General features: G+C 41.5%; 1 protein-coding gene across 3 annotated transcripts in view; it reads right to left on the bottom strand.

Annotated features, from left to right (window-relative positions):
• Positions 1-8,816, bottom strand: part of CEP83 (centrosomal protein 83) — a 143,568-nt gene extending 134,752 nt beyond the window's left edge. For all 3 annotated transcript variants that reach the window (XM_005679823.3, XM_018047628.1, XM_005679824.3), the window contains exon 1: positions 8,365-8,816. The gene's annotated coding sequence lies outside the window, so the exon portion shown is untranslated. The remainder of the gene's footprint in view (positions 1-8,364) is intronic.

Genomic DNA, 24,283 nt, shown 5'->3' on the forward strand with positions numbered 1-24,283 from the left:
CCAGGGCTGAACATTCTTGCAAACGAGATGTTCAGCTAAGAATCCTCTGTTTGTTCCCGTGGGAAAAGAACATTTCTTGCACACAAGGATGTTTCTCTGATTCCTCAAAAGGAACAGACCCAGGGACAAAACGGATTCTAAGTTGATAAGGAAGTTCCAAAACAAAGTCTTAGCTGCATTAAATAAGTTAAGGTAAAGGTTATCTCACCCTGCGCCTGCGCACTGTATAGTCGCTGAATTATGGTGTTTGGCAACTTGCCCTGTAGACTGTTGTGCAAAGAATATAAAGTAAAGCAGCTATAAGAAGCAAGGGGTTAAAGTAAAAAGATTCAAACCACTCTGCAGTGTTGGTGTTTCATTCCGTCGCCAGCAACCATGCTTATTTAGCTTATAGGCAGAATACATCGTGCAAAATGCCAGGCTGGATGAAGCTCAAGCTGGAATCAAGACTACGAGGAGAAATACCAAAAACCTCAGATATGAAGATGACACCACCCTTATGGCAGAAAATGAAGAAGAACTGAAGAGTCTCTTGATGAAGGTAAGAGTGAAAAAGCTGGCTTACAACTCCACATTCAAAAAACTAAGATCACAGTCCCATCACTTTGTGGCAAACAGATGGCAGAAAAGTGGAAACAGTGACAAAGTTTACTTTCTTAGACTCCAAAATCAATGTGGATGGTGAACGCAGCCAAGAAATTAAAAGACGCTTGCTCCCTGGAAGAAAAGCTATGACAAATCTCAACAGTGTGTATTAAAAAGCAGAGACATCACTTTGCTGACAAAGGTCCATATAGTCAAAGCTATGGTTTTTCCAGTAGTCATGTATGGATGTGAGAGTTGGACCATAAAAAAGGCTGAACACCAAAGAACTAATGCTTTCAAACTGTGGTGATAGAGAAGACTCTTGAGAGTTCCTTGGACTGCAAGGAGATCAAACCAGTCCATCCTAAAGGAAACCAACCCTGAATATTCATTGGAAGGGCTGATGCTGAAGCTGAAACTCTAATACTTTCGCCACCTGATGCAAAGAGCCAATTCCCTGGAAAAGACCCTGATGCTAGCAAAGATTGAGGGCAGGAGGAGAAGGAAGCGACAGAGGATGAGATGGTTGGATGGCATAACTGACTCAATGGACATGAGTTTGCGCAAATGCAGGGAGAAAGTGAAGGACAAGAAAGCCTGGCATGCTGCAGTTCAGAGAACTGGAAAGAGTTGGACATGACTTAGTGAATGAACAACAAAAAAGCAACAAAGGTTTACTGTAGAGCACAGGGGACTATAGTCAATATCTTATAATAACCTATAATGGAAAATAATTTCAAAAATAATATATGTGTGTAAATGAATCACCTTGCTGTTCACCTGCAACACTGTAAGTCAACTATACTTTAACAATATATGTATACATTTTAAAAAGAGCAACAAAAGAATATCACTCAGGAAATTCCAAAGGTTTTAGGAGCTCTGTGTCAGCAATTAGGGACAAAAACCAAATATACCCTATAAGCTTACCATATGTCTCAGCAATTCCACTCCAAGGACTCTACCCAAAAGAAATGAAAACATATGTTCACCCAAACATTTATGCAAACCTTCATGGAAGCATTATTCACAATAGTTGAAAAATGAAAACAATCCAAAACGTCCATCAACTGTTGAATGTGAACATTTATATGAAAACAATAAAGAACAAAATACTGATACATGCTACACAGATGAACTTCAAAAATATTAAGTGAAAGAAGTCTGATACAAAAGCCATTTATGTATGTATTTTTTATTCCATTTATATGAAATGTGGAGAAGAGATCAATGTATAGAGAAAGCAGGTAATTGGTTTGTGGAAGTAGGTTAGGCAGTGGATTGACTGCAAACAAGCCTGAGAGAAATGGATAGGGGGAGTTTAATGAAAATGTGATGATGGCTGTACAACTCTACAAATGTACTAAAAAACACTGAATTGTATGCTTACAATCGGGTAGAGAAGTTATGTCTTTCGAACTTTAGAAAATGTGATGATTGGACTTCTGTAATCAAGCCTAATTTCAATCAGCCAAGCAAAAAAGAAAGAATCCAGGTTCTAATGATGTCACTGACTTGACAAACCTAGAATCAACTATCTGCAGAGTTCTTATATGTGAGTTAAAAAAATCTCCTAAAGTTAATAATAAAAGGATAAGAAAGTTCTAAGGGATACAAGAATATGTTCATTTCATTATGGAAAATTTGGAATTACCATCTGTAAAGAAAGGTATCAAGGAAAAGGCAGGACTTCTAGTGGATCTTAAAGGATAAAAGATTATAATGAGGGTGGAGAAGTGGGGAGAACAGGCAGAAAAGAAAAGTGTTTAGAAGAATCTGTAACAGTGGAATGGACAAAAGTTAACATTTAACAAGTGCCCACTGTAACTCAGTCAGGCATTACAACATATATCTTTTAATCCATGTGACTTTTGTAGATAAAAAGTTATCGTTTTACACATGAAGACACTAAGGACCCTAAAATAACTTCTTTTTAAACCTTTTGAGGACCCTAAAATAACTTCTCCAAAAAGCCAAGCAGGTAGTATAACTGGTAGAGCCAAGATTTTAATTTTCAATCTCAGGATTCAGGCCCCAAAACATGTACTTCTTCATCTCGGATATGATGCTAACACAAAGACTTACCCCGTTTGCAACTTCAGATCTTTGTAGAGATCACCTTTGCATTGATGAGTTTACATTTACATAGCTACTCTGTGCTTCTTGACTAGCAGCTTCCATTTAAACAATAAAGTGTGATATACATTCCCTCCCTGCATTCCAAAACTCTGCCTTCTCTGGTTTTGCTCCCTACTCTTTTACTCCACCTTCTCATTACATGCTGATGTTCACCAGCCCCTGTCTACACCCAGGATCTTAACTACTACCATGGCTGACAACTTCTGACTCTCTCTCTCCAATTCAGAGAAACTCCTGTTTGGCTTGTCTGATTAATTCCCTCCAGGCCACTCTCAGATTACTCTTACAGAATTCAAAGGAGGCATTCCTCAATCATAGTGTGTCATGTCTGCAGGTCTAGGTCAGTGGTCTTCCCTACATGCCCCCAGTGAGAGAAGCCGCTCAGTCGTGTCCGATTCTTTGCGACCCCATGGACTGTGCAGGCTCCTTCGCCCACGGAATTTTCCAGGCAAAGATACTGGAGCGGGTTGCCATTTGAACACACTCTTATTTACTGTATGTATATGACAAATAATTATCCATTTCTCCCACCAAAGCTGCTTGAGACTATGTCTTATTCACAATCTGGTAATCTGGTATCTCGCATAGTGAAAGACACATAATGGGCACTCAAATATTGACTAAACCAAAGAACAGAAGAAATAAGATTTGCTTTAAATTGGAAGGATATAATTTCTTAAAGAATTCTTTGGGAATATATTTTTTCAAGTGAGAAAATAGGCCAAGAAAGGTTAAGTGACTTAGTCAAGCTGTGGTCGCCTGAGTCATAATTCTCTTCCCACAAAATCAGGGTGCCTATCAATTCCTGCTTATTCATCTACCCTCTCAATGAACCTCTAAAAGTAATATTAAAATGTTATCTAACGAAGAACCATTTCAACTTCATCCATTCCAGCTCTGGCTGGCTATATCAGTTGTAGAGAACTCTGATATTAATTATTATTTACCAGTTTTTTTCTGTCTAGAATAATCTTTAATTGAACCAGTCTTTTCACATGTTCTTCACATGCAATTCAATATATGTTTATCTTGCATCTCTATGTGGAAAACATGAGTGCTATAATCTGTCAGCACTAAAAAAAAAAAAGTAATTATAAATTATATCATAGGTAATTTCAGTTTGTCTCCCTTAATGTGATTCAGTTGAGAAAAACAGACTGAATGTGAACACTAGAGATAGGCACTGCAACTTCATTGGGAAAATCCCTGTAGCCCAAAGCTAACGTTGCCAGTGGTTGCTATGCTCGACCGCAATCGTGTTACTGGGCAACAACTCAGAAGGTAAGACAGCCAGCTCACTAAGTAGCAACTGAATCAAACCAAGATTTATAAAAGGACTCTAAGACTCAACTTTTTAATACCTTTAACTAAAATAACTCTTTGTCATAAGTATCAGATATAAGATTTACAGCAAAACTATTAAAATACCTAGAATTTATTTGAAGACCTATCTTGAGAGTGATAAATGTTTTCCAAAAGAGAATAGCTAGGTTTAGGTTCCTTGTAACTCCATGAATTTTAACCCAAACGTGATTTGAAGTTACACTATTCAGAAAACAAATAACTCGACACTTCATGGCTTTAATTTCTTTCTGGATTACAGCTCAGTTAAACATTTAAAAAAAAAAAAATAGTGCTAGACTACAGAGTCTGTGATCTTTCCAGGACCCAGAGAGGCAGTCCTGAGAGAAAAATATAAAACTTAAGAGAACTGTTAATTTATGAGGGCCAAATGAAAATACTAACATAATTTCATAAATTAAGTCTTTACTAGGTAAACAGTAAAATGGAAAGGGGCAAAATGAGGAAACAGAAAGAGAGGAATGGAAGAGGGCAGGGAAGAGGAAAGGAAGGAAAGGGAGTGGGGGAATTATTTCTTTTAAACCCAGATTCTACTAAAGAAGAACTAGGAAACTGACCAAACTCCCAAGACCACTAGGGAAATAGTGCCAGCATTCCTGAGGGAGTCCTTACAGCTAATACTGTCATGGGAAATTCTCAACTGTTCATACTTTCCAGGAACAGAAACTTTGCCTCAATTCCAGTTGAATTCCCTTTTCAATTCCCTTCCTTATGGCTGACAGTTGCCCTTTCTCCCTCAGTTACTCTCAAAAGATTTTCGTTTACTTGCACTGCACTACAGAAGGAGCACAAACACACATTCCTCATCTCTAACAAACATTTATTCAGCAGCAATACAATATGAAGTTTCAAGTGAGCAGGACTGATAAATACATTCTGCAGAACTTCAGAGGTGGAGTGCAGTACCTGTTACCACAAAATCGGCCCCTTGGGTATACTGACGGAGTTAAAGGCACCCGAGAAACAGCAGATGAAAGAGGAGCACTCAGACCGTCCTTTTTCCTCCAGAAGGCAGGAGATAAAACTCCCATGTGAAAGGTGCCCTCCCTGTACCAGGAGGAAGGGAGACATTCTCATCACCAGGGACAGTGAATGAATCAAAGCCAAGAAATTTGTACCAACTTGTTAAACTAACCGTTATCTTCCTGGTCATTTCTCCAATTTGTGCCTTCTAGCCCAAAACTCTTTGTTTTGTCAATTTTTCACAAATTAGTTTCTTTGTCTAAAAGATATAGACCATCTCTAACTTAGGACCTTTTTGATTTCACAATAGTGCAAAAGCAATTCACTGGTTCAGACGGTAAAGAGTCCGGCTGCAATGCAGACCTGAGTTCAATCCCTGGGTCGGGAAGATCCCCTGGAGAAATAAATGGCCACCCACTTCAGGACTGTTGCCTGGAGAATTCCATGGACAGAGGAGCCTGGCGGGCTACAGTTCATGGGGTCACCTGAGCCGCTAACACTGTCACTTTCAATTCACATTCAGTAGAAACCGCATTTCGAATTTTTAACTTTGATCTTTTGCCAGCCTGTGATATGCAGTACAGCCCTCTCTCTCGTGATTCTGGGCAGCTGCAGCAGTGAGCTGCAGCTCCCAGCAATCAAGAAGGTAAAGAACTGATACACTTCCAACCATTCTGGACCCATATAACCATTCTATCTTTCACTTTCAGTACAGTATTCAGTAAGTTACATGACATAATCAACACTTTTTATTATAAAACAGGCTGCATGTTAGATGATTTTGCCCAAACTTGTAGGCTGATATAAGTCCTCTGAGCATGTTTAAGGCAGGGTAGACTAAGGTATGATGTAACTGGGTAGGTTAGGTATATTAAACGCATCAGCTTACGATAGGGGAGGTAACACCACTCTAAGTGGAGGAAGATTTGTAAAAGCTGCCTGCTCTGGTCATTTTTTCCAGTCTTCATTCTCCGTGTACATGAAAAAAACATTTTTTTTTAAACCTGTATACTGTTCTGTTAATCTATATCAATTTAATTATTAGGCCCAGCCAGAGACCCTAACAGGGTAGAGAATTTTTCCTCCCTACAGAGTCGAACTTTATAGAGAGCATACTTATTTAGATTTTAGGAAAGGAAAGAAATCAGGTCAGGTAGGGACAAAGACATGAAGACTGGTAAGGAAAGGAGAAAGCACATAGTAGGTTTAGAGGATGGTCTGGTCAGAGGATAGCTTTTCTATAAAGAACATAAGCTTGAAAAGGCAGAGTGTGACGAAATTCTGAAGAGTTCAGATAAGGAATGTGAACTTCAGTCAACAGGAAAGAGTACTTCTGAACATTTTCACACAGATTAGACAACTTAAAAAAATTACCTGCTGAGCCTAATACATTACGTATGACAAAGTTAAAATAAAACTCATTTACTTTAGGCAGAGACAGCACCTAGAAAACACCACACATACAAAGAACTCTGACCATTCACTAATCTGTTAAGATTTCATTCTTCTAGGCTTCTTCAATTATAACTTCCCATGACAAAATGCTGACTTCTGACTACTAAGGATTTTATCACACAACATGTATGAGTCATTCTGGATTTTTCTCCTTTGCTCGTCTTGCCCAATTCTTGACAATTTCATTACGTCAACATCAGTATACAGGAAAGGAAAAGAGGGAAAGGACTAAAACAAAGTCTAGAGATTTTTGAAATAGTCAGGGCATGATGTAAATAACAAAACTTTTAAGTTCCAATTCCCATCACTAATAGTCCGACTTCAAAGAAGTCATTCACTCTCAGTGTGTCTGAGGTGTTCTCACCTTTTTTCCACACTTGATGGGTTAATGCATTCAATACCATCCCAAAAGTTGTCTAAAAACTACCTACCAGCATAATTCATTTTATTGCACTTCATGGTATTGCACCTCACAAACAGTGCAATTTTTTTTACATATTGTAGGTTTGTGACAACTCCGCACTGTCAGACAATGGTCATCACTTTGAGCAATTAAGTACCTTTTTAATTAAGATATGTATATTTTTAGACATAATGCACACTGCACCCTTAATAGACTACAGTATAGTGTAAACACAACTTTCATATGCTCTGAAAAATAAAAACAAAAAATTTATGTGACTCGCTTTACTGCAGTGGTGTGGAACCAAATCCACAGTATCCCCCAGGTACACCTTACTTGCCAAACAAATTATATCATTAAGGGTTCAATGAGTGGAGAAGAGTGAGATTATTGGCTAAGCCAAGGTTTAAAACCCACCTGTGGGCAGTTAGTGTTTCAATATCCCAATGCTGTTACCCTAAATTGGTATTCCTCTACTACTTGATAAAATTTCTAAATATAACCACACTTCACCTGGTTAGAAAATACTCAGAGGGGAACATCTGACTTCCTATGTCCGAAAAAACCAAAGGATGTAACTCAAATTCACTTTTAACTCTCTGGAGAGTTCTACACAACTCTGAAATTTAAAGCAATCTAATAATTCTAAACAAAGTGAGTTTGAAATCGCAGCTCAATACAAAAGGTGAATATGAATTGCAGCCACCTACAGACTGAACCCCTGAATTTAGAAAATTCTGAATCCAGATAATTGTAGGATACATACATTTAATTATATTCTAGTTGAGTATTAGACTTGTTTACAAGAGATGTTGCTCGGTAACAGAAGCAATGCTTTAACAACCTATTCAGTTTTAGATCTACTCAAGTATTTTATGCTCATAGTCTGAACACAGTATGAACTATATACTATATATGAGAAACTATAAACAAGTTTCGTGTTATCCTAGACATCTTCAACATTTTACTGAGACAGTTTCATCATTACAACTTTTGTGACCAAAGGCTTTTAAAACACTTGGAAGGGGCATTTTAAAAGCCAAGTGCCCGTTTATTTTGGTCAAAATTTGGACATTAAGGGCCTATCAAAATGTCCATTAAAGCCCAGCACTCACATATTCTAACGTTATCTCTGTAATGACAGCCAACATCACTGCTAGAATTGTCTTCAGGGTCAACGAACACGGGAGCATGTTTTTTCGCAAGCGAAACTAGATGTATCACACGTTTGGTCAGTTTTTAAACGGGCTACACAAGCACCACGCCGGACTACATCAAAAAGCCCCATGAAGAGTTTCACGTGCAGTCAATCGGCTACAGAACATTCTCCCAGCTAACTTTTCTAACACCCTCTCCAACTGCTCCACGAGAAAAATAACAAAAGAAGAACTCAAGGGCAAGTCGTGAAGAAAAAAGCCATGAGTATTCCAAGCCACGGACAAGGCAGCGTTACCTACCAGACTCACACACGGTCCTTGCAACGTGCGCACAGAAAAGTGACCGGTGTTCTGGCCGCACTCGCCAGGCGGACACCCTCACGGCTCTCCTCCCGCCGGGGCATTGGGGCTACGGGAGGCGGTCCCGCACGCGGGTTGCCGGCCCAGCCCGTCACGTCTGACGAGGTCTCGGCTGCCGCTCGTGGCACAGGCTGAAGAGCAGGAGCCGGACAGCCGAGCGCGCCCCTCGGGCTCCCGACCCTAGGGAAATGCGGGGTGTCCCGGGAGAGCTCCAAAGGCAGAGAGGGCGGCGATGGAAAAAAGCCCCGCTCCTCCTCGGCGGACCGGCGTTCTCAGGGGTGCGGGGCCCGCGCCGAAGTCCGGCCGCAAAGGCACCCCCGGCCCGCCGCCCCGCAAACCCCACGGAGCGGACTCGGTACCGAGACCCAAGGGCGCGCGAAGCAGGAAGTCCCGCCCCCACGCCGACGTCACCCTCGCCGCGGACGCCGGCCGCGGCCTGAGGCCGTTAGAGGGAGGAGACGAGCGGCCCGAGGCGGGAGCTGCGGCCGACAACCGCGGGAACGCCAGGCCCGGGCAGCACCCCGAGAGGCCTCTGGGGGTCGCCAAGATCCCCACAGGCGAAAGGAACGCACAGTCCGGGGCCGGCACTTGCAGCAGGGAGCCAGAGAAGCGCGTAGTTGAGCGGGAAGCCACGCTCCCTCGCCTCTTCCCCACGCAGCGCCTCCGGGGCTTTCCTCCAGCTTCCCGCTTGTGCGCTCGGCCCTGCTCTTCGCACACTTTTTTCCTGTCTGAGGGCTCCGGTGGTAGTCCTGGCTCCACCGCCGCCTGCCTTTGTGCCCGACCGTGCAGATTTAGAGTCTCGAAGTCGCTGCCTTACGTCGGCCGTGGGGCTTCCGCCCACGAGTGCGGAGCCGGCGCGGCCTGCCTGGAGGAAACGGCCAGGTCAGAACCGGGGCCCAGGCGCCGGTCCCCCTCGCCGCCCGCTCCAGATCTCAAAACGTGTCACCGCCTCAAATTCAGGGCCCACTGGGGTAACGTTCGGAGAAGGCAGTGGCACCCCACTCCAGTACTCTTGCTTGGAAAATCCCATGGACGGAGGAGCCTGGAAGGCTGCAGTCCATGGGGTCGCTGAGGGTCGGACACGACTGAGCGACTTCACCTTCACTTTTCACTTTCATGCATTGGAGAAGGAAATGGCAACCCACTCCAGTGTTCTTGCCTGGAGAATCCCGGGGATGGGGGAGCCTGGTGTGCTGCCGTCTATGGCGTCGCACAGAGTCGGACACGACTGAAGTGACTTAGCAGTAGCAGCAAGGGTAACGTTGTGAACGGTTTGTCTCTAGGTAGTAAACTAGAGTTGGAAGACAAATTTTAGGTTTTGAGAATGTCAGTTATAGGCCAAGGGCTGAAATAAGGTAGGAGTTCAGCCTTTCAGAACAGGAGGTAGGAGGAATGGGCAGCCTGCCTTCCCCCTTACGATGCCGCCGAGCTTGGGTTTTAATTGTCACGACCCTGTGTAGCACAGCTTATCCCCTCCCCTCCCCAAGGTTAACATTTTCGAGCTCTAATTATGATTAGAAAGGCAACTGAAATTAGGACCTTTTTTGTGAAGATGAGGAAAGAGGAGTCATTAGATGGGACTGAGAGATGGGTAATGGATGTTAATGGATCACATAGATGTGGAAGATATATCAGGGAACAAAATACACAATCCATAAATGAACTGCTGTGTACACATCAATAACAGTAGTTCACATCCTCTGAGCAATTACATGTCAACTACTGGAGTCCCTTTTCAGATTGTCTTATTTCACTCTCTGTAAGATAGATGCGATTATTATTATCTTGATTTTACAACATTACCCAGAGCCTTTACTGGTGACTGATGAAGTCAGTCAGTCTGACTCCAGAAGTCTCAGTGGAATCAATAAACTGTGTGTTACAAATCATTGGTCAGTGGGAAAAAGATTATCTGAGGAATGACTAAACATTGGGAACAGGCTATTCAACTATTTTATTTGTTAAATACCAGATGAATCAAGAATTTAAATGGAAAGAATGAAACCATAAAAATACTACAAGAAAATTGAGGAAACTAAAATAATCCTGAGAAAGGCCTTTTATAAGTATGAAGCAAGAACTAGAAACCATAAAAGAAAAAAATGATAAAAATTAACCACATAACGATTGTAATCTACACACAAATAATAACCAGTGGAAAATCAATGTGTATCATGTGAAAAAAGGAAAAAGATTCCTAATACACAAAAAGCTCATAGAATATCAGTTTTAAAACAACACAATAAAATTGGCAAAGGATATCAATAGGACTTTCTTAAACCAAGAAAAAAAAACATCTAACAAATGAGAAGATGTTCAAGTTGCAAACATCCTTTTTGTCAGTGTACACAGTGGAATGGGGATGCAATTACTGTCATGCATTATTGGTGTGAAATTGAAATTGGCACACCAATATTTATCAAAATTTAACATAAGCATTAGCCTTTGCCCCAGCAATCTCATTTTCTAATCATACACGCTAAAGAAAATAAAACATTTACAAGGATGTTCCTCACTCCCTTTTTATAATATATGCTTCTAGAAACTGTAAGTACCATCACTAGGACACTAGTTAAATATATGATGGTACCTACATACAGTGAAAAACCCCTGAGCTGCTAAAAATGATGATGTAAATCTCTATATGAAAATCTGTCCATAGCACACAAGTTTCTTTTTCCCTCTAAAAAGCAGAGTACAGTTTGAGTACAGTACATCATTCAGTTCAGTTCAGTCGCTCAGTCGTGTCCAACTCTGCGACCCCATGAATCGCAGCATGCCAGGCCTCCCTGTCCATCACCAACTCCGGAGTTCACTCAGGGTCGCGTCTATCGAGTCAGTGATGCCATCCAGCCATCTCATCCTCGGTCGTCCCCTTCTCCTCCTGTCCCCAATCCCTCTCAGCATCAAAGTCTTCTCCAATGAGTCAGCTCTTCGCATGAGGTGGCCAAAGTACTGGAGTTTCAGCTTTAGCATCATTCCTTCCAAAGAAATCCGGGTTGATCTCCTTTAGAATGGACTGGTTGGTTCTCTTTGCAGTCTAAGGGACTCTCAAGAGTCTTCTCCAACACCACAGTTCAAAAGCATCAATTCTTCGGCGCTCAGTCTTCACAGTCCAACTCTCACATCCATACATGACTATTGGAAAAACCATAGCCTTGACTAGATAGTCGGCAAAGTAATGTCTCTGATTTTGAATATGCTATCTAGGTTGGTCATAACTTTTCTTCCAAGGAGTAAGCATCTTTTAATTTCATGGCTGCAGTCACCATCTGCAGTGATTTTGGAGCCCCCAAAAATAAAGTCTGACACTGTTTCCCCATCTATTTCCCATGAAGTGATGGGACCGGATGCCATGATCTTCGTTTTCTGAATGTTGAGCTTTAAGCCAACTTTTACACTCTCCTCTTTCACTTTCATCAAGAGGCTTTTTAGCTCCTCTTCACTTTCTGCCATAAGGGTGGTGTCATCTGCATATCTAAGGTTATTGATATTTCTCCCAGCAATCTTGATTCCAGCTTGTGCTTCTTCCAGCCCTGCATTTCTCATGATGTACTCTGCATATAAGTTAAATAAGCAGGGTGACAATATACAGCCTTGACATACTCCTTTTCCTATTTGGAACCAGTCTGTTGTTCCATGTCCAGTTGTAACTGTTGCTTCCTGGCCTGCATACAAATTTCTCAAGAGGCAGATCAGGTGTTCTGGTATTCCCAACTCTTTCAGAATTTTCCACAGTTTATTGTGATCCACATCATTAGGGAAATGCAAATTAAAACCATGATGAGATTCCATTACATGGACTAAACTCAAAGTCTAATAACACAAATATTAGAATTTGAACCAGCTAGAATTCATACATTGCTGGTATGAGTGTGTAATAGTAAAAACACTTTGAAAAACTCCTTGGCAGTTTGTTTATAGTTAAATATTCATCTAACTATTCATGACCCAGCAGTATCAGTTTTAGATAGTTATCAAAGAGAAATGAAAATACATGTTCACAAAGACAAAGTTTAAAGCAACCTAATTCATAGTAACTAAAAACTAGAAACAACCCAAATGTACATCAAAAGGAGCATAGATAAGCAAATCATATACAATAGAATGCATGTGCTTGCATGCAAAGTTGCTTCAGTCGTGTCTTTGACTCTAAGACCCTACGGACTGTAGCCCACCAGACTCCTCTGCCCATGGGACTCTCCAGGCAGGAATACTGGAGTGGGTTGCCATTTTCTCCTCCTGGGGATCTTACCCAGAGATTGAACCCACGTCTCATGTCTCCTGCATTGGCAGGCAGATTCTTTACCACTAGCGCCAGCTGGGAAGCCCATACAATAGAATACAGCACAGTCATAAAAACGAATTGCCAGTATGCCTAACAACATGGATAAATCTCACAGATATCTTAGTTACAGAAGAAGCCAGGCAGAGTAGAGTGCGTGCTATATGGTTCTATTTATGTGAATCCAAGAAAGACAATACTAATCTGGCATCAGAAGTTGGCTGCAGAGGACAATGCAAGGCAGATACAAGAGAACTTTCAGGAGTAACACAAAGGATCTATATTTCGCTGCAGTTACACAAGTATACATACAGTTATCAAAGCAAAATGAAATGTCTGAAAACAAAGTTGAAGGACTGAAGCTACAATAATCGAGATGCTGTGGTATTAGTGAAATAATAGACAAATAGATCAAGGCAACAGAATAGGCAGCCCAGAAACAGACACCCATAAACTTAATCAGTCTTTGACAAATAAGCAAAAGCAACACAGTGGAGCAGACAGTCACTTAAATAAACGCTGCTAGAACAACTGGACGTCCACATGCACAAAGATGATTTTGGACACAAACCTTATACCCTGAACAAAAATTAACTCGAATCACAGACCTAAATGTGAAACACAAAACTATAAAACTCCTAAAAGATAACAGGAAAAAACCCAGATAACTTTGGGTATAGCGATGACTTTTAAAATTTTTATTTTCGTATTTATTTTTAAGTATAATTAACCTACAACACTTGTGTTAGTTCTAGATGCACAACATAGTGATTCCATATTTCTATACATTACAAAATGATCACCATAATAAATCTAGTTACCATCTGTCACCGTACAATATTCTGGAGTATATTCCCCATACTATGCATTTCATCCCCATGATTCATTTATTTTGTAACTGGTGATGCCTTTTTAGATAAAACACCAGACATCATCCATGAAAGAGATAATTGATAAGTTGGACTTCATTAAAATTAAAAACTATGCTCTGCAGAAGACAATGTCAAGAAAATCAGAAAACAAGCCACAGACTGGAGAAAATATTCACAAAAGATGCACCTGATAAAGGACTATTATCCAAAATATACAAAAGACCTTGAAAATTTAATAATAAGACAATAATCCGATTTTAAAATCGGCCAAAAACCTTAACAGACACTTCAACAAAGAAGATAAACAGATGGCAAATAAGTATATGAAAAGATGTTCCACATCATAAATCCTCATGAAATGCAAACTAGAACAATGACATACTTTTCTACATACCTATTAGAATGGCCAAAATTCAGAATACTCAACACCAAATGCTGGCAAGGATGTGGAGCAACAGAAACTCTCATTCATTGCTGATGGGAATGCAGAATGGTAGAGACTCTGGAGGACAGTTTGGCGGTTTCTTAGAAAACAAACTCTTAACCATATGATCCAGCAATTGCACTTCCTGGTATTTATCCAAAAGAATGGGAAACTTATGTTCACATTAAAACCTGCACACATATGTTTTAGCAGCTTTATTCATAATTGCTAACATTTGGAAGCAACCAAGATATCCTTCAACAGGTGAACTGATAAACTGGTACATCCAGATAATGGAATGCTGCATGTGTGTACGTGATCAGTTGTGTCCACATCTTTGCAACATCATAGACTGTAGCCCACCAGGCCCCTCTGTCCATGGGATTTTCCAGGCAAGAATATTGGGGTGGGTTGCCATTCCTTCTCCAGGAGATCTTCAATATTCAAGGATCAAACCTGTGTCTCCTGCTTGGCAGGTGGATTCTTTACAACTGAGCCACCTGGGAAGTCCATATTAATTATATCACAATAAAATACACATGAATATTTTAAAGTGCTAATAAAGATGATTCTATTAACTGAAATACCAATGTCTGCTAGCAAGGTCGCCTTCTTCCTTATATCAAGATATCCAAAAAATATAACTAGTAATCATAAAGTTTTGGTACACACATATTCAGAACAAAGGAAAGGATATGGTCCAGAGGGGTAAATCCAAACTTGTATCAAGCTTTTATCAGAAAAGCTTGATAAGCTATCAAGTGACAACCAATGTCTTTGTTTACTATGGCAGATAAATGAAAGAAAGAATGGCTATAATCATGAAGGCTTTGATAATCATGGAGCTAACAAAGTTCACATTACATGTACATAAGTGGAATAACAGGGTCCTTAGAAAATCCCATGGACGGAGGAGCCTAGTAGGCCACAGTCCATGGGGTCGCAAAGAGTCGGACACGACTGAGCGACTTCACTTTCACTTTTCACTTAGCAACCTAATAGAAAATAGTTTTACAAGTTTGAATTTTAAATGAGAGAAGTGAGGACATGTGGAATATTTGATTAAGAATGAGTGATTTAGGATATGGGAATTCTTTTGATGAAAAGCAGGCATTCCAGTATTGCTTTTCACATTTAATGCCTTGTTGCCAAAGCCAGAAATAACGTAGAGGAATAAACTTGTATTTCAGAATGTCAAGGAAAAGAAGTTGTATGTCATATGGCTCAGTGGTAGACAGAACTATTTTTGTATTCTTAAAATTTCACATACCTTATTTTCTCATCTCTTCTTTCCTATTTCTCTTTCATCATGCTACTTTCCCTTCTTGTTTTCTTTCATCTTATTCATTTTTTTCTGTTTTTCCTCCTTTACATCAGGTTAACTTTAGTTTCATGATTGACCTAAGAAGCCATTTTAGGCATTTTTACACTAATTTTACTCCCATCCCCTATGAGATCTTAAACCACAGATATCCTGTATACTTGTTTATGTACTGGAGGGCCACAAAGCACTGTAATATGGAAGGTTCTTTACCCATTGAGAATGCATTCTCCAGATAATAAGTTCTTTTGGGGGGAAGGACCATGGGGCTTTCCAGGTGATGCTAGTGGTAAAGAACCCGCCTGCCAATGCAGGAGATGTAAGAGACCCGGGTTCGATCCCTGGGTGGGGGAGGTCCCCTGGAGAGGAGCATGGCAACCCACTCAAGTATTCTTTCCTGGAGAATCCCATGGACAGAGGAGCTTGGCGGACTATGGTCCACAGGGTTGAAAAGAGTTGGACATGACTGAAGCAACTTTGCAAACAAAACAAAAAAATCATGTTCTGTTTACTATTGTATGTTCTGTGCTTAATATATAATACTTGGGGCATAGTAGGTAATAAATAATTAGATGAATGTTTATTGAATTAAAAGTGAAAATGGTCTCTGCTACAGACTTGTCAACTATACTAAAATTCGTGGATCTTTTTCAGATGGTGCTACCTACTACTGACTACTCCACAATCCCTCCACATTCCAAGAATGTCTTTCTGAGACTATATCCTTGTGACGTGGGGGCAGGAGGAGAAGGGGACGACAGAGGATGAGATGGCTGGATGGCATCACGGACTCGATGGACGTGAGTCTGAGTGAAGTCCGGGAGTTGGTGATGGACAGGGAGGCCTGGCGTGCTGCGATTCATGGGGTTGCAAAGAGTCAGACATGACTGAGCAACTGAACTGAACTAAACTGGAAAGCATTATAATCACAAAAGCAATACTTTGGCAGCCAATTCCAAGAGCAGATTACTTACACAGGAGCTAATTTCATCTATCATAACTGATTTTTCTCTTTAGCTTCAGTTTCAGAAGGTAATCATTTCCTAAATTTTTTTCTAAATTCTGTGGCTATACAGCCTCTTTGGTCCTTCAGTTCAGCTCAGTTCAGTCGCTCAGTTGTGTCCAACTATTTGCAACCCCATGAATCGCAGCATGCCAGGCCTCCCTGTCCATCACCAACTCCCAGAGTTCAGTCAGACTCATGTCCATCGAGTCCGTGATGCCATCCAGCCATCCAATCCCCTGTAATCCCCTTCTCCTCCTGCCCTCAATCCCTCCCAGCATCAGAGTCTTTTCCAGTGAGTCAACTCTTCACATGAGGTGGCCAAAGTACTGGAGTTTCAGCTTTAGCATCATTCCTTCCAAAGAAATCCCAGGGCTGATCTCCTTCAGAATGGACTGGTTGGATCTCCTTGCAGTCCAAGGGACTCTCAAGAGTCTTCTCCAACACCACAGCTCAGAAGCATCAATTCTTCTGGTCCTTAAAACCCCATTATTCAAGTTTATCCGTTTCAATTGAGAGATTAGACAATGAAAAGAAGGTGAAGGCACTGTAGGAGAGGGAGAAAGGAACAGAGGAAATCACTAAACTCTTCTGTTTCATAATTGTTTTATCTGGAGAGTTCTTTGAGCTGAAGTTTTGTGATCTTGATGACTATGTTATTGAGTGGTTCTCAATAGAAGCATTTTGGCAATCTGTGAAGGAGTCATTAGTTACCTCAAAATGGGGACAGTGCCACCAGCATTTGTGGGTAAAGCCAGGGATGCTAAACATCCTCCAATACATGTGACTTTGGTCAGTTCAGGTCCATGAAAAAGTAGACATCAAGAGATTTGTTGGGGAAAATAGCTATTAAGAAAAAAATAAAGAGGAGGCAGGAGGCCAGGAGTGCCCTCAGACTGATGCAGTTCTGCTACTCATGAAACGAGAAAGAGCTGCCATTCACCTCTGAGAAGTCTTGGCTAGACCAATGAGGAGCCTCCAAACAAAGACTGACCATTTGAAGGGCTCCCTATTTGGGTGGGCGTGGCCTGGCTCTAATACCGAAGCTGTGCTCAGTCTTGATGGGGAGCAGTTCTGGGAGGATGAGGCTATAACATAAATGCTGTGGTGAATTCCCAAGGTACAGCACTAGAAGACTGTCAGATAACTATAACATTCACAGCAGTTTCTTTCCCTCTGTATCTCTCACTCTGTCTATGAAGGAAATAAAAAGGACACTTTACTTAGAAACCTTTGCCTGCAAACAAGAGAACAAGGTGATATAAATAAGATCATATGAGACATGCCAAGGTGAATATTTTGATGCTTTCCCTTTTTGTTTTTTTCTTTTTGCCAGGTTAAAGTGTGGTACAGAATAAGTCTTGGGACACAAGAGGCACTTGAGAGCTGAGATCCAGTATGAAAAGTAAGATGAATTAACTTACCAGGCTGCAACAATATTTACATTTCTAAGTTGCCCGAAATTTCTTTCACATTTTGAGCTCAAAAGGCTTGTGGGAACTTTAGGCAAACTCCACTGGCATCTTTTAAATTTTGCTTACTGTCCCCAACAGGAATAGCATCAGAATTTAACAGAAATGGCACTATCTGGCCTACAGTATCAATAATCTTATCACAGATCCACCCCCTGTGGTTTGCTGTTAAGACTCTTTGAGGGTTCCAGTTCACTGTCAACTTCATTCGAGTTCACAGTTGTAGCATCACAAATAAAAATAACCTTAGCTGATGGTCTGCAACCTTTTGCCTAAGTTATAGTCAGAGTCACATTTATTTTGTTGTTTGAAAAGCTTCATATCACCATTAACAAATGTCTTACTAGTGTATTTGGCTAGCATCTGCTTCTGAAGAGGCTGGCTTGGAAGGAATTTTCATATTTTTTTTTTTTTAATTTTTATTTTTACTTAATTTTACTTTACAATACTGTATTGGTTTTGCCATACATTGACATGAATCCACCACAGGTGTACATGAGTTCCCAATCCTGAATCCCCCTCCCACCTCCCACCCCATATCATCTCTCTGGATCATCCCCGTGCACCAGCCCCAAGCATCCTGTAACCTGTATCGAACATAGACTGGCGATTCGTTTCTTACATGATAGTATACATGTTTCAATGCCATTCTCCCAAATCATCCCACCCTCTCCTTCTCCCTCAGAGTCCAAAATCCGTTCTATACATCTGCGTCTCTTTTGCTGTCTCGCATACAGGGTCATCATTACCATCTTTCTAAATTCCATATATACACATTAGTATACTGCATTCATAGTTATTTTTAATTTGTACCTTGACTTTTGGAGGTGAACTGATGTTATTTTTAATTGTTACTAAAGGCATTTTGTCAAAAGATTTCTTTCTGTTTCCTTCATCTTCATCATCATCTTTATAAGTATCATTTCCCAACATTTCTGTAGCTTTAGACGCACTGGCATCTATTCTTGTTCACTTCATGATTTCTTCACTCCTTCCCTTCTAGTCTCTCTTGAAGGAAGACCTGAGCAGTGCATCCCGCAACCACCAGAAACCCCCCCTGCATCCCCACTGATCCACTTCCCCACCCATGTTCTGGGAGCAGCTCCTCTACAGCTTCTCTAGACCTCTCTTCTGGAGCTAGAGCTCACAAGAAAGAGGTTACTGGGACAGAGTACACCCCTGTTACTCAGTTGGTCTCAGGAATGTAACTACTGCTCATCTTCCTCTTCCTCCTCCATCATCTGATTCAAAATTTATGACTCTCTACCTGTCACTCTACAGGTCTTAGTGGCTTACATGAGTATGACCCAAATGCTCTCTTAATGAAAATGTATATTGAGTGGTAATTAGACACTTCTCAGGCTGGGATTGCTGCATATGTCCTTGCAGTTCCAATTAAGTATCAGTAAACTTCCACCTGGTTCACATGGAGTCCACATGTATTTTTCCTGCCTGTTATATGAAAGCAGCCCCTCCTCTTCCTGTTGATTTAGGTCAGTTACATTTGCCAAGATAGAGACTCCTCTTCTTGCCTGCTGGGGCCTGGACACAAAGAGTTCAAAGTGCCCGAACAGTAACCATAGCCTTTAGTTCAATGGAACTCGTGTTCCCTAGCAAAAACGCACTCCCTCTGGGGACCAAGACTTCTAAACCTGCAAAGTCCAGAACTGCAGTCACAGGAAGCACAAAGTCACCCAATGACTCATTGAGATGTTTAGTGAGGCCACTTCTATTCCGTCCTCTGGACCCATGTATTCTTCCTGTTAGGAGCAGTGCCGTTCAGAGGTCTCTGATTCAGTTATATACTGGCCCTCTGTCCTCGCAGAATACTGCCTATAAGCTGGCACCTCAGCTGTGCCTTCAGTACTGAGCTCTTCAGTACTATGCCATCAGGCTGGCAGCTTCTGGATAGTGCAACAGGTGACACAAACAGTAGATAGATGCCTTGGTCATGAGTTCATACTCAAATCACCTTTAATGTGAAGTGGTTCCTTTTTGGATGCTGTGTAGAGTAGGATGTCATACCAGTGGATCTGGCCTTCTGCAAGCTCCTGGATAGTGGTACAGCTGAGGCTCTGCAGGCAAAAAAGGCACACCCATACCCAGAGTAGGCATTTATCCCAGAGAGGATGAACCAGTGGTTACTTTATAAGGGAAAGGGCTCAGTATTGTTGACTTGCCACAAAATCGCTGCTCTATCTCCTCAAATAATAGTGCCATACTGGGGTCTCAGTGTTTGTCTCTGTTGCTGGCAAGCTAGACCTTCCAAAGCAGGAGTAGCTCGACTGGCCTTGGTAGGTGGGATTTCATGCTGGGCTCAGTAGCTTCTGTCTCTACAAACATGGCCATTCCATTCATATGCCCATTGTGCCAGTTCTGGGGTGGGCCATGATAACACTTGGCTGACATCAACTCATAGAATCATTTTATCTCTTTGGTGGTTTCATCCCTTTTCCCATGGCTGATGCTTTCTGGTCAGAATGAAAACAAGATACAAAAATCTTTACTCTTGTGCCCACCCTAAATATGCTTGATGACATGCCTCTACTCCAGACCTCCCTGTCTCCAACCCAGGCATCTGTATAAATTCTCACCATGGGTCACTTTTTCCACACAAAGTGAATAACCAGCCACACTGCTTAGAGTTTCAGAAAGCTTCTCCCTCTCCACTGTCTTTCAGGGACACAACTGAATGTGGGTGTGATATGCTGCCATCCATTTTTCACCTCCCACCCATATACCAAAGTGGAAGTGAAAGTGAAGTCACTCAGTCGTGCCCGACTCTTTGCGACCCCATGGACTGTAGCCGACCAGGCTCCTCCGTCCGTGGGATTCTCCAGGCAGGAGTACTGGAGTGGGTTGCCATTTCATTCTCCAGCAGATCTTCCCCATTCAGGGATCGAACCTGGGTCTCCCGCATTGCAGGCAGACATTTTACCATCTGAGCCACCAGGGAAGCTCATATACCAAGCCAACCCATTAATAATGAGCTTGAGTTTTTTTCTCCTCCCTCAGCTGGTCAAATGTGAGCCCCTGTGTGGCCACACAGCCTGAGGGTGGGGTGCTGGAACAAGCATAGTGGGTGATATGAGGGTCTGGGCTACTAGGTCATGTTGTTTACTCATGCCTTCTGGTCCTATTGGAGTTTAATTCTGAATGCATCATTTCACTGTATTATGATGAATGGCTGCTGGGACCATCAATTTTATGACTGGGCATGTCTGACAGAAAGCTTGTGACAGGCACTTCCGGATCCATGATAACTCGGTGCCCCATAGTCTAACTTTCTGCCCCTACTAGGGGTTGGCACCATACCAGGGGCTGTTTCTTGAGTAAAGTCTTCTGCTGCAGATGGCATTACCTGGCTCTGAAATCCCAGGGGCCCATACTGTGATCTCCCACTGGGACTTGCTCTGTGTTCCACACTGGCTGCTGCAGAGCCTACTGCTGTTCCAGGAGGCACAGAACTGTGACCCACAATGTGAGCCACAGTACTCCTAGGTGTGCAATTTGTGCTTCCAGAACCCAAAGAGGCCCATCAGACATCATGCTTCATTTCTGTGGGAGTTGTAAGATACAGGAACTCGTTTTTCACTCTGGAGGGGACGTCTCCACATGCCAATGCCTACTGGACCTCTAAAATGGAAGTGGCATTTCCCTGAACCTTCTCAAGGTTTATCTCCTACTCTCTAGATGCATGTATCTTACTGAGGCCTCTAGGATGCAAGCCACCTATTGCTCATTCTACCCAGCAGTATATTATAGGTATAATATATCAATGTGACATTCTGCAGGGTGTGCAGACAGTCCAGATCCATTCAGACTGTATTAAAATAGAGGCTAGAAGAGGTAACATAGTCCTTGGATGAAGCCAGAAATAAGTTATCTCTTCCACATCAATGTAAACTGCTTCTTATCCTTTTTTTGGATTGAATAGAAAAAAATGCATTCACCAAATCACTAGTCACATAACATGTACCTGCTGCTGCTGCCGCTGCTGCTAAATCGCATCAGTCGTGTCCGACTCTTAGCAACCCCATGGACTGTAGCCTACCAGGCTCCTACATCCACGGGATTCTCCAGGCAAGAGTACTAGAGTGGGTTGCCATTGCCTTCTCCAAACATGTACCTAAGGCCCTACTAATCTGCCCTAGCAATGACAGCATGTCCAACTCAGCTTGAATTGAGACTACTACTGGCTGAGCTTGCTGTGGTAGTCTACATCACTCTGTGGAATCCAGAGCAACACTAAATACCACCATCTCCTCTGGGACACAGTGTAAGTTTTCATTATCTTAGCTGGACCAAAGAATGATTTTAAAGGCCTCTAGTTGCACTTCTTCACTATGGTAGCTCCTATCCAACAGCCTAACAATGTGGTACTTCAACTGCTAATTATGTCTATTGGATTTACATACTCAGGGACCAGGGAAATGACCAGCAGGTAAGTATGCAGACCCAGTGAATCCTCTGTAAACCACACTTAAGCTAGGACTCTGTTAGCTGCTTCTGTAATCTCCAGCTCTAACAGGAGGGATGATGACATTTTGGGTCTCCAGTTATCAAAGCAATTAGAGCCTCACTCCAAAGCTCCTTGAAATGACCGGTCACTACCCTTTCCCCATCGTACATGACTTAAGTAAATACCCTGGGTCCCTTTGGGGAATGACTGAAGAAATCATTACAATATAGTATACACAATGCTCCAGAATCCTTCTCCTAAAGACCCACACACTTCTTTATAGTCAGTAGATTCTAGATCTGAAAATTGGCTCAAACTCAGGAATTGAGCAACATACTGTACCTTTTTATTGCGATGACAGCGCTTAGCCTCCTACACCTCCATTCTTGCTTTCTTCTGGCCAAAGAGGACAATATAAGCATCATAATGAATTATGACTGAAGTGAGTTTAAAATGTCAAATATATTAAAATCTGTAAGTATATAATGATATTCAAAAGTAGGAAGAATATAAATTCATTTGAAGACTAGTTTATAAAGAAAAGGAGTTAAATTGAGCACTTATATTGCCCATCTGTCCAAATATTTGAAGAGAGAGTTTTAATTTCAAGTAATAAATGAAAAAATATAAAATTAGAATATTTCCATTTTGCATCTCTAAATGAAATAATGAGCAGAGGCCATGATCATCAGTGTCTGCTAAGACCATTAGGTGAAAGGCTACTGAGAAACATTGATACAAGACAGACCATGCTGTCAAAATTTGAACCCACTAATCAACCTTTACATCAGAAAAAGAAAAACAGCCAGCTATTGATGTGCTTTCTGCTGTGATGCAACAAGAAGGACATAGCACCACCTGTGAAATACTCCTGACAAAAAAAAAATCAAACATGACTATGATCCAAGCCTCTAGATCTAATAGTTGGTGGTTTAGTAGCTAAGTTGTGTCCTGCTCTTGTGAGCAATGGACGGTAGCCTGCCAGGCTCCTTTGTTCATGGGATTTCTCAGGCAAGAATACTGGAGTGTGTTGCCATTTTCTTCTCAAGGGAACCTCCCCAACCCAGGGATTGAACCAGAGATTCCTGCATTGCAGGCAATTCTTTACTGCTGAGTCACGAGGGAAGCCCAGAGCTAACAGCTAGATTAGAGTAAATACAGGAGTAAAAGAAATGTGACTAACAACATAGGGGCAGAATCAGCAAAATCCTGAATGTTAAAAACTCTGTCACAGATGATCCAGGTCCTTTAACAAATAAATGGCAGGAAATGAGAAAGGAGAAAAATCATCATAGATTAAGAGAGATTTGAGAGACTTATCAACCTAAGGCAGTGTTTGAACTGCTCAACACAAATCAAGTATAAAAAGACATATGAGTATCTCCATATTTGCTGATATTTAGGAATTATAACTTTTTTTAGCTGACAATAGTATGTGATTGTGGGTTTTTTAATAAAGTAATTTTAATAATAAATTTACTTAATATATCTGAATATTATCTGGCTTTGCCTTAAATAATCTGAGAAGGTGGGAAATAGTAATCAGGTGGGGAATGTTATGTAGATCAGTGGTTCTCAAACTTTAGTGAACCTACAAATCAGCTCAAAAGATTATTAAAACACAAAATTCCTGGGCCCAACCTCAGATTCTGATTCAGTGGTCTGAGGTAATTGTTGTTCAGTTGCTCAGTCATGTCTGACTCTTTGCAACCCTATGGACTGTAGCATGCCGACTGCCCTGTCCTTTACCATCTCTCAGAGCTTGCTTAGACACATGTCAATTGAGTCAGTGATGCCATCCAACCATCTTGTCCACTGTCGTCCCCTTCTCCTGCCTTCAGTCTTTCCCAGCATCAGGCTTTTTTTCCATGAGTCAGCTTTCCTCATCAAGTGGCCAAAGTTGAAACTTCAGCTTCAGCATCAGTCCTTCCAATGAATATTCAGGGTTGATTTCCTTTAGGATGGACTGGGTTGATCTCCTTGCAGTCCAAGGGACTCTCAAGAGTCTTCTTCAACACCA

Source organism: Capra hircus, chromosome 5 (assembly GCF_001704415.2).
Source record: "Capra hircus breed San Clemente chromosome 5, ASM170441v1, whole genome shotgun sequence".
In the NCBI taxonomy this organism is placed as follows: domain Eukaryota; kingdom Metazoa; phylum Chordata; class Mammalia; order Artiodactyla; family Bovidae; genus Capra; species Capra hircus.